A 16,170-nucleotide genomic window follows, 5' to 3' on the forward strand; every position below is an offset into this window, starting at 1 on the left:
GAAATGTCAGGCTTAAATATCATCCGATCAGGCCAAATTAATGCCTGCTCTAACTCCACTAAAGTCTAAAAATTATACCAGTATAAAATTGTGTTGATTATGCATTAGATCCAGACCCTTCTCTGGCATCACAAAAGAGCTATAAAATCAGAAGATCCACATAAGATTGCCTTTGCCTCTGAGAATTCATCACATACAGCAATCATATTCTACACCAGGGGTCAGCAATCTTTCCAAAGCGGACTGCCAACATTTGACCTTTTGATCTCTATAGACTAAGTGCCGGCAATACTTTTCAAAGTCACTAATAGTCCTACTTACAACAGCTCCATTAATAAACAAATGAAGATTCAGAGCTTTACCATTTAGGTGGTGTTTGGTAGCATTAGCTGGTCTTTTGTTAATCCACAGGCAGCATGGCTTTGAGCAAGCTCCCGGATACATGGGGGAGGAGGGGTGGGTATGAGCTCCTGCTTCACATGCTGATGAAAATTGGTTTGCGTGACACTCTTGGAACCCATGCAGGGGGGCTGCAGACACCTGGTCTATACTTTAGCAACTTCCTCCTTTTGCAATGGCCCCTTGGAAGCTTAGGATCAGTTAGTCGTAAGTAGGACCAGCTTTGATGCTGCTCTGATTTTGTTGGGAACTGGCCCAGTCCCCAGAAAGCTCTGGGGCTTGAGGTGCACAAAGCACCATCCCTTGGTTTTGCATTTAATGCAGTTTGGACACATTGGAAGATCTAGACCTTGGCATTTAACGGGTGACTGAAATGAATATAACTTACAAGCTCAGCATAACATGCACCTTGCAGAGTTTGCTACAAATATTTCCTTCACAGGTGAGTGATTCACGGATTTGTAGATGACTCAGAGAATCTATACTCCAAGCCACACAGATCCCAAGAGCTGATAGAAATGGATGTTCTAGCCTCATTCCTATCTGGCAGCAGGGTTCCCCTACTAACCACACTACCTCTTGTCACTCCAGCCATGTCTACATTGTAACTCCTCTGCCACAAGGAGGAGACAGTATGGTGTGGGAATTAATTTTGCTCCTATTAGCATTAATTGGTACAGTTTTTTTCTGGTGGTATTTTTGCAGATGTCAGAAACAAATATAAGAGCAATGTGGCTGCTCTTGGTCTTGTCCCATTTCCCAGTGCTGGGAAGCCCTGGCTGATCAGAGCTAACTCTAGAGAAGCTCCTGTAGGATACTGAGAAGCAGAAGCCACTGATGTGCATCTGCTCCCCAGCATCGACTGTTTCTGGAGCTTTATGATTTTGTTTGACTTTAATTTGCTGCCTTTTATGGCTCATAGCTGATGGAAGCAAACACATTTTAATTAAAAAATGTTGGTGTTTTTATTTAATTCTCTCCTTCAGGTGCCAAAATATCACACTTCACACTACCTATTGCTTCCCTGTGCTGTAGCACTGTGTCTCCTAGAGACTGAACTGCTAAACTAGTAGGTAACAGTTCACTGGCACAGCCATCATTTCAATGAATTCAGCTGGCTCAGCTCTTTTTACGCAGAGTGTGCTTTCTATTTTTCTGACTGGCAGTGCATCCTCCCACATTATTTTTTAATCTGCAACTGGTGAAGGGCTGCTGAGCATGTGCAACTGTCATTTCCAAGCATGACATTTAGCACGATTCATAGTTTATTACCTCCATCTTACATGCCAGCAGGATTCTTGCTGCATTTATCTAGCATGATGTGAAGTTTCACTGTTATGGACAATGATGGCAGCAACAACAGAGCAAGGAAGGGGGACTGAAACTCCCAACATTTAGGACTATTTCAGTACTATGTACAGACTATTATCTGATGTAATTGCTGCTACACCTGACCCCAAAAGGCAATGAGCACTTGCAATTTCCATTGGCTTCAGTGAGAGTTGCGTGAGCTCAGCATGTTGCAGGATCAGACCCAATATTACCCCCCTGCTCTTCACAGCCCTGTTCAATCTTAGCTTCTTGTCTCTGGTGTTCACTGGCAGTCATTGAGACAGGAGGGGATGCACTTGCAAAGCTGCGCCTCACTGTAAGAGGTTGTTTTCATTTAGCTAGCCTAGTGGTACAAGAACAGACCTATACACTATAATAGATACAGCGTGTGTAAGTAATGACTGATAATGTTATCAAGGTCTTTGCTAGAATATAGGGATTAAAGCAACTCATTAAATATACAGGATTTTGCCTAGTCTAATGTTGTACTGCTTCTGGACAATCATTAAGCTACACAGAAGACATTATGAATAGTAACAGAGAGTAAGCCGTGCTAGTCTATACACTATCAAAACAAAAAGCAGTCAAGTAGCACTTTAAAGACTAGCAAAATAGTTTATTAGGTGAGCTTTCGTGGGACAGACCCACTTCTTCAGACCAGAACAGACTCAATGTTTAAGACACAGAGAACCACAAACAGTAAGCAAGGAGGACAAATCAGAAAAAGATAATCAAGGTGAGCAAATCAGAGAGTGGAGGGGTGGGGGGGAAGATCAAGAATTAGATTGAGTTAAGTATGCAGACGAGCCCCTATAGTGACTCAGAAAGTTCACATCATGATTTAAACCATGTGTTAATGTTCCGAATTTGAATATAAATGTCAGTTCGTCCACTTCCCTTTCTACAAAGGAGTGATAATTTCTTTTCAGTAAGACATATACCTTGAGGTCATTGACAGAATGGCCCATTCCATTAAAATGTTGACTAACTGGTTTGTGGATCTGGAGTGTTTTGATGTCTGTTTTGTGCCCGTTGACCCTTTGTCTAAGGGAGTTAGAAGTCTGTCCAATATACAAAGCATCTGGGCATTGTTGGCACATGATGGCATATCTGATGTTAGTAGAGGAGCATGAGAAAGTGCCCGTGATTCTGTGAGTAACCTGGTTAGGTCCAGTGATGGTATTTCCAGAGAAGATATGTGGACAAAGCTGGCAGCGGGCTTTGTTGCAGGGAAAGGTTCCAGGACTGGTGTTCCTGGGGTATAGACTGTGGCTGTTAGTAAGGATCCTCATGAGGTTGGGAGGTTGTCTGTAGGAGAGAACAGGTATGTCACCCAGGTCCTTCTGGAGTGTAGCATCCTGATTAAGAATAGGTTGTAGGTCTTTAATAATTTGTTGCAGTGGTCTGAGTTGGGGGCTGTAAGTGATGACCAGTGGTGTTCTGTTCTTGGCTTTTTTGGGCTGATCTTGGAGTAGCTGGTTTCTGGGTATTCGTCTGGCCCTGTCGATTTGTTTTTTTTACTTCTCCTGGTGGGTAATTCAGGTTTATGAATATTTGGTAAAGTTCTTGTAGTTTTTGGTCTCTGTCAGTTGGATCAGAGCAAATGCGATTATACCTAAGAGCTTGACTGTAAACAATGGATCTAGTCACGTGTGCAGGATGGAAACTAGAAGGGTGTAGATAAGTATAGCGATCAGTAGGTTTTCGGTACAGTGTGGTACTGATCAGTCCATCCTTGATTAGTACTGTAGTGTCCAGGAAATGTATCTCTTGTATGTTGTAATCGAGGCATAAGTTGATGGTGGGGTGTAGATTGTTAAAGTCTCTGTGGAATTCTTCTAGAGCCTCTGTACCATGGGTCCAAATCATAAAGATGTCATCAATGTATCTTAAGTAGAGGAGTGGTAATAGGGGACGAGATCTGAGGAATCGTTGTTCCAGGTCAGCCCTAAATATATTAGCATATTGTGGGGCCATGCGGGTGCCCATAGCAGTTCCACTAATCTGGAGGTATAAATTGTCCCCAAAACGGAAATGATTGTGTGTGAGAACAAAGTAACAGAGGTCAGACACCAGACTGGCTGTGGTGGCATCAGGGATGGTGTTCCTGATTGCTTGTAATCTGTCTTTATGTGGAATATTAGTGTACAGAGCCTCTACATCCACTGTGGCAAGGATGGCGTTGTCAGGAACTTTTCCGATGTTTTGTAATTTCCTCAGGAAGTCGGTGGTATCTCGGATATAGCTGGGAGCGTTGGTGGCATAGGGTTTGAGGAGGGAGTCCACGTAACTGGATAGTCCGGTGGTAAGGGTGCCAATACCTGAAATGATAGGGCGTCCAGGGTTTCCAGGTTTGTGGATTTTGGGAAGTAAATAGAATAATCCAGGCTGCGGCTCAGATGGTGTGTCTGAGTTAATGAGGTCCCGAGTAGCAGCAGGGAGTTCTTTCAGTAGTTGTTGTAATTTTCTTTGGAATTCCAAAGTGGGATCAGCGGAGAGAGGTCTGTAAAATGTGGTGTTGGAGAGTTGTCTGGCTGCCTCCTGTTCATAGTCTGACTTATTCAGGATGACAACAGCACCCCCTTTGTCAGCTGGTTTGATTATGATGTCTTGGTTATTTTTGAGACTCTGGACAGCATAGCGTTCAGCATAGTTGAGATTGTGTCTCATTTGGCATTGTTTGTGTATAATGTCAGAGTGAGCACGGTTGCGGAAGCACTGTACATAGAAGTCCAGTCTTTCACTATGACCCTCAAGGCCAGACGCATACCCAGAAACCAGCTACTCCAAGATCAGCCCAAAAAAGCCAAGAACAGAACACCACTGGTCATCACTTACAGCCCCCAACTCAGACCACTGCAACAAATTATTAAAGACCTACAACCTATTCTTAATCAGGATGCTACACTCCAGAAGGACCTGGGTGACATACCTGTTCTCTCCTACAGACAACCTCCCAACCTCATGAGGATCCTTACTAACAGCCACAGTCTATACCCCAGGAACACCAGTCCTGGAACCTTTCCCTGCAACAAAGCCCGCTGCCAGCTTTGTCCACATATCTTCTCTGGAAATACCATCACTGGACCTAACCAGGTTACTCACAGAATCACGGGCACTTTCTCATGCTCCTCTACTAACATCAGATATGCCATCATGTGCCAACAATGCCCAGATGCTTTGTATATTGGACAGACTTCTAACTCCCTTAGACAAAGGGTCAACGGGCACAAAACAGACATCAAAACACTCCAGATCCACAAACCAGTTAGTCAACATTTTAATGGAATGGGCCATTCTGTCAATGACCTCAAGGTATATGTCTTACTGAAAAGAAATTATCACTCCTTTGTAGAAAGGGAAGTAGACGAACTGACATTTATATTCAAATTCGGAACATTAACACATGGTTTAAATCATGATGTGAACTCTCTGAGTCACTATAGGGGCTCGTCTGCATACTTAACTCAATCTAATTCTTGATCTTCCCCCCCACCCCTCCACTCTCTGATTTGCTCACCTTGATTATCTTTTTCTGATTTGTCCTCCTTGCTTACTGTTTGTGGTTCTCTGTGTCTTAAACATTGAGTCTGTTCTGATCTGAAGAAGTGGGTCTGTCCCATGAAAGCTCACCTAATAAACTATTTTGCTAGTCTTTAAAGTGCTACTTGACTGCTTTTTGTTTTGATAGAAGACATTATGTTCTGTGAGAACTAGGATGACCCCTGAATGTCCTCTCCACATTCAGATTTTTAGACTAGTAGTTAGATATTACAGTAGTGGACACCACAACAGAATCTAAATTAGAATAGATTTGGTTTAAGAATAGCAAACAAACCACAGAGAAAAAAGCATAATTAATTGGGGCATGGAAGGACTTACTCATAGGGCAAGATTCCATGAGTTAAGCATGTTTAACCTTGAGAAAAGGTGATTTGGATCAAGCACCTAAGGGGGTAATACATGTAAGGAACGTAAGTGGGTAACACGCTCTAACAAACTAAGCAGGGCTTTCAGCCAGAAACTCCTAAGTATCAGGCTGGGATTTTTTTTTCTTAATAATTTGTTTACAGGCATCTAAGACTTCAAATCTGGTTGTCCAACAAAAAAAATGGCCCTTCCAGTTTTGAGGATGTGGTCTCATTCTCTCAAATGAAAATTTTGTTAGTCTAACTATGGATGAACAGCTTAAAAATATGAGAGATGGCTCTTATGGAAAAATAACTGCACCAATTGTTTACCCAGCAAAATAGACAGAGGACAGAGACATTTAGACATTCTGTTACCATTTATTCAATACTCAAAGTACACTTGCCTGCAAAAAAATCCAGCTCATCCATCTAATTTTTTTGACTATTAACATTTGATGGACATGCCTGTTTTGTTAAATATGTGTAATCAGCAAATACCTTCACAATGTACTAAAACCACTAGAAATGACATGTCAGGAATAGGATAAAGATGCTTGTTCTGTAGTACCGTAACACCCTATTAAATAGAGAGATCTGATTGTATTACACTGTGCTGTTTCTCTAAACAAAATCTCCCTGTTGTAATTAGCATTGTATTGTCTTTATTGTATTGTAATTACTATAGTATTGTAGTATAGTATTTATGTAGCTAGGATTTGTACACCTGCTAAAATGTTCTAAATAAAGACAGCTAAAAAGAAAAAAAGAAATCTTGCTGTTGCTGGGACTGTCTAAGGGCATTTCTCTGCACTCATTTTTGGACCAGCACATTAGGATTTCTCACTTAGGGCCCAAGTCTCATCACATCAAAGTTAATGGCAAATCTGACATACATTGTTTTCTGTGATACAGGGTTGGGCCCTATGAAAATCAAATCATTTCTTAGAAATGGCAAACCAAGGTTGTAAGGAAAAAAACAGATACTATTTTTAAAATTGTGTTGTTTTTTTTAACCCACCAAGATAGATCCTAGCACTCTCTGGCCTGTCTGCTTCTTGTCTGAATCACTCCCGCGATGATGGCCAATGACCAATTATGTGTATTCATACTTCAGAGACAAGTTGGGACTTAAGAGATGTGTATGTCTCATGCTGGCCTCCTAAATGGAGCTCATTGTGAAACTCTTACAGCCCTAAGTAGTTATCTGCCCAGCTTCCTGCACAAGTCGCTCCACACTTTTGGTACAACTAATGCTTGTCATAATTAAATTTCTTACTCAGTGCTTTGTTGTCAAACTCGTTTTCCCTAGAGCAGGCGTGTCCAACCTGTGGGCCGCATGCGGCCCTGGACAGCTAGTAATGCGGCCCCACAAGATCATAAACTTTTAACATTATTATGTGATTTATATACATTAACTATATTATATATTTTATATGCGGCCCAAGACAATTCCTCTTCACTCAATGCGGCCCAGGCAAGCCAAAAGGTTGGACACCCATGCCCTACAGGCATTTCTGGCACTTTTGTCAATGAATTACTTTTCACAAACACAATAACATCTTTAAACAGAGTTTCCAACTCTAGCCAAAATGGAAGATATATCTTTCAGTTGTTCTCCAGATCATTTCTTTAATGAGTTCTCTACATCTCTCTCTTCAGTGTCACAAATCTGTAAAATGGTCGAATTGTATATCAAGAATCTATGTTGGGAGAACTCCCTTTGCAACCAAAGAGATCAGACATACTGTTCATATTTACATAATTCTCATTCTCCGACTTGTCAGATTCTATTTCTTGGTTGTTTTTGGTTTTTCCAAACACCTCCTTAAAAGGGAAACCTAATTTTTAAAACACAGAAAAAAGTGCAGTTCAATAAATGCTACTATTTGGAAGTGTACTCTATGTTGGATGTCTTCAATCAATACGTTTGACATCAATAAATCCTATACTTTGTAACCCATCAGAAAATTCAGTAAAGATTTTGCATTGTCTTGTACTGTAAAATGTCAAAAATTATCTAATTTAACAGAGCTTTCACATAGCCTGTTTAATGAAAAAAATGCCATACAAGATAAAGAAATGACTACAGATAACATCAGGAAGCCTGAAAATGGGGACAGAGAAATTTCTCTAAGCCAAATGGAATCCCACTGGGATTCTATAAATGAACCCAAGAGGAGCTGATTCCCATTTCTGAAAAATTATTAGACCTGCCTCACAATCAGACACTTCCAAATCAAGACTCTCTTTATGTATTATAACAATTTCCAACCAAGGATGTCAATATACTTTTACAAATAGTAATTAATTATGTCTAATCACAATACCCCACTGTCACTTTTATAATGTTAGTGTCAAATACTGTTTCTTGTTATAGCTCGGCATTACCACTGGACAAATCACAAGGAGGATCAGTATTAAGAATAGGGTTAAAATTCCGGTGTTCCTAGTGCTCATTTTTCTACTGATACCACCACATTATGCTTTTCTCAGTTTATTCAATAATGTTTTGAACACATATATATTGAAACTATCTGAGACTTTCTCACTAATACCCACCTAACAATGCTTATAAACTGAAACTATACAATAAAAAATTCTAATTATTGTCTGCCATTGCTTGTAGCTATACCGGAAAGCAGAGAATACAATTTAGAAAGGAGAAATTCATCTTTGCAATCAATACAAAGGGTTAATCCAAAAGTTATTCTACCATAGCCAAAAAGATTGCATATTTTAATGAGTCTCTGAATAATTACATATACTGAGGTAGTAAGGTTATTGGTCATGGCAGTTCCTAACATAAACAATGACATTTCAGGACTTGATTCTGAGCAAGCAATTGAACCAGTAGATTGTGCATTTGTGTTAAAGCCCTCCTATAAAAAATGAAGTAGACCAGTTAGTTAATGGGTCAGTCGATTGCAGTTGAAGTCAATGGGAGTTTTGTCTCTGATTCCTAAAAGAACTGTTCAACCGTTTGTTAATTTATATATTTATTTCTGGCCCTGTCTATCAAAGCATGGAAACAAACTTGCTTTTATAAACATGAACTAATAACTTTAAACCTTTTTGCAGGTGAGGAAAGTGAGGTACAAAGATGTTAAAAGACTTGCCCAAAGTAATACCAAGAGCAGATCAAGGCATGGAACCCCAGCTCGTGCTTACCGTACTCTTCCACATTTTAATTACGAGCCAATACTCCCAAACTTGAATATCTGATCCTGCATTTCTGTTCTCCAGTGGCATTCAATAGCATTGCTCCCATTTCCTATTGTTATTTACTTGAGTAACAGAAAGTTTGGTTTGAACTAGAGGAATTACAATGAAATTTTTATTGCCGCTAACTTTGATAGTCCCTGCCCTTGAATTGTTAGATCCATGAGGTATAGTGGCTTTTACCACCTCTGTAAATATATAAGTAAACCTAGAAAATTAGGAAAATCTTGTCGCTCACTAACAAAGGTCTAAAGTGCTTTTTCTATCCATTTAAAGTGCTAGACCTGAAAGCAACATACCAAGGGAGTCAACTACTCTCTTTCTTCACAATGCCACTCAAGTTATGAGCCTATTTTCAATAAAGTCCCAGACTATTTACATAGCTAGAAAAACATGCCTTTATCAAGATTTTCACATTCAAAAAATGTAACAAAGACTTCTTTGTTTGTTTTTTTCTCCTCCAATTTCCATTCCTATAAGACTTTTTGTAATATGCTAAATCTAATGCTGGGAAAATGTATCTGGAGGATGAGAGAATTACAATAAACATAAGCCAATAATTCCCCCAGTTGCCCTAGGAGAAATATTTCTGTAATAGACTTTAAGACTTCTTATCTCTATTTCTGTCTCTCCCAGGCAGCCAACTTTAGTTCCTCCATACCCTTCTTTTATTTGTAATAAGCCCCATTCCCATTGCTGTTATCATTCTGATGGTAAATTACCAAGACTAGCTATTTCTCCTCCCCGCTGACTTTTTACTCCATAGATTTTCTTCAGAAACAATGGCTTAAAGTGCTTGGATTTTTTTTTCCTTTACAATTTTCAATTCATTTGATTAAAAAGTACCTACAATGATGGCTGGTGTCTCAGAGAAACCCTCTTTTAGCCTGTTTTCGGCAATATTATATTAATTAGAACTGTTCTCTAGAGATTCAAACTCAAATGAAAAAAACTTACCTAAGCATACTGCTGCTTGTTCACTGGATACACTATGAAGAATGGTCACATTCCACCAAAGTATGTAATTTGTACTTCCAGTAGTTTGCTATTCAAATAGCAGCATAGCTAATTAGCATTTTAATATTCAGGAATCTTAATTTTAAGGTGGTGCCAAATGTATAATTTCATTAGTGTGAGCAAGTATTTGTGCATGGTTTGTACTTGGTATTTTCGTATGTTTGTGAATCTTAATACAGGTTGAACCTCTCTAGTCTGGCACTCTTGGGACCTGACTGATGACATATGAGAGAATTTGCCAGACCACAGGGTGGCAATATTGTTTAGCAGCATTACCAATACATCCACTGCTTCCTGGGCTCAAAGACATTTAGGGGTAAATTAGACTAAATAACAGCACAGAACACTGAGAGCCAGGACTAGTGGCTGTAAACTTCAAAGGACCATGGAAAACTTGGCCACACCCATGTGAAGTTGTTGTCCAGTTAACTACAATCATGCTGGATTACAGATAATGCCAAACAAGAGAGTGCCAGACTGGAGAGGTTCAACCTCTATATCGTGCATCACCTAAGCTCTTGGCAGACAAGACATTCTCACATGCTATCCCCCTAGATGCTTCATCTTGATTAAAAGGAAGAATAGCCAAATCTGAACCATTTTAAAAAATGTTGACAACCCTCTGCCACACAGAAAGGAAGTGAATGCTTTTTGCATATTTTAAACAGCTGTAACAGCTGCTAGTCAGGCCCACAATACTCATGTCAGAAGTAGAAGAGAACTGAATAAATATCTAGGCAGACTGTATTCATGAGTTTTCAGATCTGAAGCTTCAGTTTGGGTCCATTTCTTTTTAAAAGTATACAAAATCTTTCCTGAAGTGATCAATCAACATGATATTTATGATACTGTTTTCCAAAGAAATCACTTCCAAAATACTATCCTTTATTTTCTACATTTTGTAGATTCCTAATGTTTTAATTGCTTATCAACATTTTACCATTAGAAGCGAGTGCCTTTGCTAAACAACAATAGATGACATTCAAGGTCATTGAGTTTTAAGGTAAATGAAAGGGCATTAATTTTCTCCTTTCTCAGGCAATAAATATTTGTACTTGTGACAATTAGGTGATAAAAAAAGGTTAGAAACTGCCACTTGGGTTAGCTACTCACCAGGTTGCATAAAGATCTTAGTGTCGGCCATGTGAATTTCCTCATTATGTTACTAATGACTTCAGCTGTGAAGCTCACTTTCCTCCTGGGCTAGAAGCAATTTAGTCTTTATGCCAGCTATGACCTGTACTGCTTCTGAGAAGAGTAAGAAAGATGTTTATGTCAAGAATATATATTGCAATTCTGAAAAGTTTATTATTATCTATCGGTCTACTCTATTGCAATAGTGGATATAGTTTAAATTTTATGCAACATTGTTCAACAAATACAAGTTATTTCTACATAAACAAGATGTCCTTGACTGTTTTACTAGCAATGCTTTAGATTATTGAATTATATTTATTCAGTTTTCAGTTTTCTCATTTCACTCAGACAAAGCATTGAAACTAAGTTAACCAGTTTAACTCCTGATCAATTTTTCTTTCTGGGTCTCCTGAGCTAGCATTACATTGGTCTTTCTGGGAATGACTGGAAGACTAACCTTTTCAGGGCAGGGATCACGTCCACTTCTGTTTGTAGAATGGCTAGCATTGTGGTCCTCTGCTTTAAACATGATTGCTAATAGCCAGGTCTAGTGGGCAGAGTGACCACCCACTGACCCATAGGCAGAGGCACCCCTCTGGGAGCTGTTTTTGGCACAGCTTAATACCTTCCTGTCACATGACCAGAACCTAGGAGACAGGACCAGGAATATAAAAACCCAGCCTGAGGGCACAGCCTGTCTCCAGCCTTCAGAGGAACCAGAGCTCTGCCCAGCGTTCCCTGTCTGGGAGACTGAGGGTTGGCCCGGACCACCAGGAGCACTTTACCTGGAAGACCAGCTTGGGTTGCCAGTCATGCTTGACCCAGAAGACCGGCCCAAATGCCCACACTGACCTACGCCTATTGACTGGCTGGGACCTCTGGACCTGCAAGTTGCTGAGAACTGTCTCAGATCACCTGGACTCCAGCTGGACCTGGACACCCTTGAATCCCTCAGAGACCAGCCTGACACTCAGGCATGTACTGGTGGGGGAGAAGGGAAGTGGCCCAGGGGTTAGTGAGGGCTGTTAAGGACCTCAAGTCAACATATTGCGGTGTGGATCCCCACTGACCATCATGACAGGCTGCTCTGCCGTGAGCAGGGCCATGGGCCATGACACAATGGAGTGAGCAGGCCTGTGACCCTCTTCCACCACCCTTCTATCTGGTGGCAGTCTCCCCCTCTCTGCTACCACAGGCAAATTGCCTGCACTCCTCCTGAACAAGGAGACAGACTGTTTGCTATAAGTTACCTGGTTATGCCTGTATGTGTTTGTTGTCCCTCCCTGACTTAGCACCAAGGCCTCTGGAACTTTGCTTCCAGCCTGAACTAACGCTTAGGCACCTGAACTTAGAAACTGTTAAGTGGGTTGTTCACTGCCCCACTCTGAACCAGGGCCAGGGTACTCTGAACTGTTGTATTTTTGGTATTTGCTGCCCTCCCCTGACCAAGGCCTTCAAACTCACTGGGTATTGGCTGTTGCCCTGCACTGACCTAGGGCAGGGCTCCTGAACTAATTGTTTGTTTGCTGCTCCCCATGACTTACTGCTAGGACCCTGGATCTGGGTTTCTTTACATGTCATCCACCTGAAGCAAGGCTGGTCCTCTAGACTGTTGCCTCTTGCCCAGCTGTAAATCAAGGCCAGGTTTATTGCACTATTGACTTGGCGGGGTTTGTTTTAGTATCTGCAGTAGTGGGGTGCAGTGGCTTCCCACTGACCCTGAGGTAGAGAAACACCTCTGTGAAGCAAAACCGAGTACACCCATCTTGCCAACTCAACAATAACAAATTAGTGTGGAAAGTCTACTGGAGGACAGAAACAGAGAGGAAGCCGTGCTAGTCTATACACTATCAAAACAAAAAGCAGTCAAGTAGCACTTTAAAGACTAGCAAAATAGTTTATTAGGTGAGCTTTCGTGGTCTGAAGAAGTGGGTCTGTCCCATGAAAGCTCACCTAATAAACTATTTTGCTAGTCTTTAAAGTGCCACTTGACTGCTTTTTGTTTTGATGGAGGAAAGAAATTTCAGTTTGACATCAGATTTCAGATTCCGAAAGAACATGAAGAATAAAATAAAAGATAATAAAAATTAAGAAAAAGAACTTGACAACTTTTAATAACTGAGTGAACTGCAATGTGTTGGAATTGAAAAGTAATTTTTAAAACTGAAACTATATTTTTCTGAATAATTACATAAAATTGAAGCATTTGCATTTAATTTCACCTGCATTGTTTTATTACTTCTATGAAAGGAAGCCACTGAAATTAATTTACAAGACATTTTGGATAGTAGCAGTAGCAACACACACACACGTGACAAGTTAGTGTAATTGACAATGTGAGTTAAAGAATGAAACACCACTGTATTTTAATGATGTCTTACACTCAGTCAATAGAAAGACATCCTACAGGAAAAAAAAACTATATGTCTTCTTTTAAAATTGGATTCATTACAGAGAAAACAACTATGACTAAAGGTAAATCTTACGCTATTGTCTACACTATGAAATAAAGTCAAAAGTCAACTTTTTACTGCTAGATTTTATAAAGTCAATGATGAGCATCCATAAATGTTCAAAAAGGTCACATAGCGTCTCCATTACCTTACCTATGTTCGACTGCATCAGCAATACGTTGTGGGTGCCTATCCCACAGTGCCTGTTGCCTGGTTGCATTCTGGGTTTTTGTGACAAAAATGAGAGAAAATGTGCTGCAAGTGCTCGTGGGTGTTGGATGTCATCATCCCAGAGTGCAAAGCACCCACCTGCCCCGCTGCTGGAAAACAAGTGACTGGCTCAAAGAATTTCACATTATTTTTGGGTCCGTTTTTCCAAATCCTGCCCCTGGCTCACACTACTACACGGCGCTAGTATGGATCCTGAACAGCTTCTAGCCGTTGTAAATGTGCTATGGCTACTTCCCGAAGTGTTATGCAATATTTAATTAGACAAAGGCAGCAGGAAGGTGATGTGGATGATTCAGATGATGATATAGAAGAACAGGAAGACAGAGCTGCTGACTTCCCTGGACGCATTGCTTACAATGGAGTGCCATTTCTGGAGATGTGAAACCAGCATACATTGGTGGGACCCACATCATTTTGGGGGTATGGGACAACTAGCAGTGGCTGAAGAACTTCCACATGGGCAAAGCCACTTTCCTGGAACTTTGTGATTTACTGTCCCCCACCCTGCAGCGCAGCAATACCAGAACGAGACCTGCTTTGACAGCTCACAAGCAAGTAGCATTTGTTCTGTAGAAGTTTGCAATGCCTGACAGCTAACAGTCAGTGGCAATGAGATATCAATTTGGGGTGGGCAGATTTACAGTGGGCAATGCAATGATGCAGACAGCTGATGCAATTTGTGACTGTCTGATGCAAAAAAGACCACGACTCTGGGAAACGTGCAGCACATAGTGGACGGCTTTGCTGCCATGCGGTTTCCTAACTGCTGTGGGGTGATAGATGGAATGGACATCTCCCATCATGGCGGACCACTTGGCTTTAGAGTATATAAACTGCAAGGGGTAATTCTCCATGATGTTGCAGGTATTAGTGGATCGCAAAGGTTGTTTCACTGATATCTATGTGGGATGGTCAGAAAAGGTGCATGACGCATGCACCTTTAGAAATTAAGGTCTATACAGAAGCTCCTGGATGGGACTTTCTTCTAAGACCCAAAAATCAAGATTGATGACATGGCGATGTCCACAGTGATACTGGGTGACTCTGCTTACCCTCTGCTCCCTTGGCTCATGAAGCCATACACAATCACCCTGGACAGCAGCAAGCAGTTCTTCAACTACAGGCTGAACAAGCGCGGAACGGCGGTGGAATGCGCCTTTGGCTGTTTAAAAGCCAGATTCAGGTGCCTTTTGTCCCATTTGGACCTTTCCAAACCAACATCCCCACCATGGTTGCAGCGTGCTGTATTCTCCATAACATTTGCAAGTCAGGGGGTGAAATTTCATGCCAGCCTGGGATGCATGAGCAGTCCTTATGCATAGCTGGACACAAGTGAATTCACCAATGCACATATAGAAGCAACAGCAATCAGGGAGGCTTTGAAAAATAAGTTTATGAATGAATAGACAGCCATATGAATCTGCTGCATTCAACTATTATGATACCATTCCAACCCCCCACAATGATGTGTGTTTGACCTTTTTGAAACCACCTCCATCTGCACCCCACACTATGGGAACAAATACATGACACTGTGGTTTTCACACAGACGTTCTTCTTATGTATGGGGGAAGGGTTAAGGGGCATGAAAATGAAGGGAATCCTGGTGTCACATGTGGTAGAATAGCCTTTTGCAGTGTGGAGAGAGGTCCTAGGGGTAGAGCATGAGACTGTCCTTGGCCTCCCCCTTGCCCCCATGCATTTGGGGACCCTGATGGTGGAGGGTTGAGCCATATCAAGGGGAGACCGGGCAACAGGGAGAGGAGGCTGCATAATGAGTCCTGTGGTGGGTGTTCCTCTGCAGGTCCAGCATTGAACACAGGATCTCAGTTTGCTCCCTGACAGCTGTCAGCAGCTCTGCCAAGTCCCCTTTCCTGGACTGGAGCATGCTTTGGCAACACTGCAGCATGCTCTGTCACTACTGCTGTGTTCACTTTCAGTCAGCAGAGGCTCTAGCTTGTTCCCTGTCAGCCTTCTCAAGCTTCTGCAGGATGAGGTCCTTTTTGGATCTTTTCTTTCACCCCATCGCAGCAACTTTGTCTCCCCCACTCACACTGCCTGTTGAAGATAATGAAGGTCAAAATTTAGATAAAATTTTTAAATGTGACACAAAGTGCTTACCCATAGAATAACTGGGTCTTTGTTTGACAATCACTGCGATTTTTGTTTTCCAAGGCCACTTTTGGCTTCTTAAGGATGACCATGAATCAACGTCTGAAGAACAGAAGCTATAAGTCATCCAGACCATTACATTGTGGACATGGTAAGATCTTGTCGGCTTAAGGTTGGTTGGTGGGCATTTGAAACAAAGGCTTGTAAACTGTAAAGAAATGGGGGAAAATCCTTCTTGGCAGCTCATAGCAGGCTATGGGGAGTCATCCCTGTAAACTGTAAAGTGCAGAAAAAAATCTTCTTGGCGGCTCATAGTGGGATGGGGAGTCATCCCTATAAAATGTAAAGCATGGAAAAAA

General features: G+C 41.3%; 1 long non-coding RNA gene across 1 annotated transcript in view; it reads left to right on the forward strand.

Moving 5' to 3' along the window:
- Nucleotides 1-15,962, forward strand: part of LOC142023109 (uncharacterized) — a 36,952-nt gene extending 20,990 nt beyond the window's left edge. The window contains exon 3 of the long non-coding RNA XR_012648114.1: nucleotides 15,875-15,962. This is a non-coding gene — a long non-coding RNA (uncharacterized LOC142023109). The remainder of the gene's footprint in view (nucleotides 1-15,874) is intronic.
- The last annotated feature ends 208 nt before the right edge of the window (nucleotides 15,963-16,170 follow it).

This window comes from Carettochelys insculpta, chromosome 19 (genome assembly GCF_033958435.1).
Source record: "Carettochelys insculpta isolate YL-2023 chromosome 19, ASM3395843v1, whole genome shotgun sequence".
NCBI classification, from domain to species: Eukaryota; Metazoa; Chordata; order Testudines; family Carettochelyidae; genus Carettochelys; species Carettochelys insculpta.